General features: G+C 42.7%; 1 protein-coding gene across 1 annotated transcript in view; it reads left to right on the top strand.

The window, feature by feature from the left end:
- LOC101862791 overlaps positions 1–1225 on the top strand; it is a gene marked incomplete at its 5' end in the record, with an annotated part of 120693 nt that overhangs the window by 30565 nt on the left and 88903 nt on the right.

Below are 1225 nucleotides of genomic sequence, written 5' to 3'. Positions count from 1 at the left end.
AAGAGAGAGAGAGAGAGAGAGAGAGAGAGAGAGAGAGAGAGAGAGAGATTGGCAAGCTTTTATGTACACTCATACCTATGTATACACATACGCATATGATATGCACGCACACGCATATACACGCATACATTCTTGGATTAGAGAGAAATGAAAAAAGGAAGAAAGGGAGAAGTAGAAAGAGGGAGAGAGAGAGAGAGAGAGAGAGAGAGACAGAGACAGAGAGAGAGAGAGAGAGAGAGAGAGAGAGAGGGTGTGTGTTTGTATAAGTGAGTACATTACAACATTATATACTCAGCAGAGGGCACCGGAAGTTCCGTGAGCGCTGCTCCTCTCAGGCCGATTAGGCTAATTATAGACGCGCATTAATCAAGTACATACGTTCAAGTTTGCTTACATCATGGGCCAGGAATGCGGAGGGAAGATTTAATGGAGTATCGAGGACGCTGGTTTGGCGTATTGCCCTTATAATACCTTGGCTCTGTACCCCCCAGCGTAAAGTAATTCTTCTTTAGGGTTTTAACAGAATTACAATCATGTTATGAATGATAACGCGGGAGAATTTTGTGGCTAATCATGGAGTTTGCATTCACGAAGAGTAAATCTTCAGCGCAGGTGATAAGAGCAGAAGTGATATTTATTGTTTGTAATTCGCGGTGACGGGAACATTTTTTAAGGAAAGAAACGGGGGAGCTGCTGAAAATAATGTTGTTTGTTTGTGAAATGAAATTAAAAATGAAAGATGATACCGGTGTTTTCGGAAAGCAGTGTTCTTTATTCTTATACACCAAATAGTTGCCAGATGAAACGCTATCGTTTATTGTCGTACTCCACCGTCTCACTCTGTCTCTGTCACTCTCTCTCTCTCTCTCTCTCTCTCTCTCTCTCTCTCTCTCTCTCTCTCTCTCTCTCTCTCTCTCTCTCTCTCTCTCTCTCTCTCTCACACACACACACACACACACACACACACACACATACACACAGACAGACACAATCTCTTTCTTTCTTTCTCTCTCGATCCCTCCCTCCGCGGACTCGTATACTCAGTTCCCGTTTATCCCACTGATATATTTTTATTCCAATTTCCTCTCTGATTTTTTACTTTCTTTGCTGCCCCCTCCCCCCCTCCCCCCCCGTGCTGTGATACCCCTTTCTCGTTCCGAAAGATGCAACTGAAGAATTGGTCGTTGTAAAGTTAAATCAAATGTTTTTATTTATCATTTTGTAT

The sequence above is a fragment of the Aplysia californica genome, unplaced genomic scaffold (assembly GCF_000002075.1).
Source record: "Aplysia californica isolate F4 #8 unplaced genomic scaffold, AplCal3.0 scaffold00106, whole genome shotgun sequence".
NCBI classification, from domain to species: domain Eukaryota; kingdom Metazoa; phylum Mollusca; class Gastropoda; order Aplysiida; family Aplysiidae; genus Aplysia; species Aplysia californica.
Note: the sequence above shows the minus strand (reverse complement) of the source record. Positions and strands in the feature narration are given on the sequence as shown.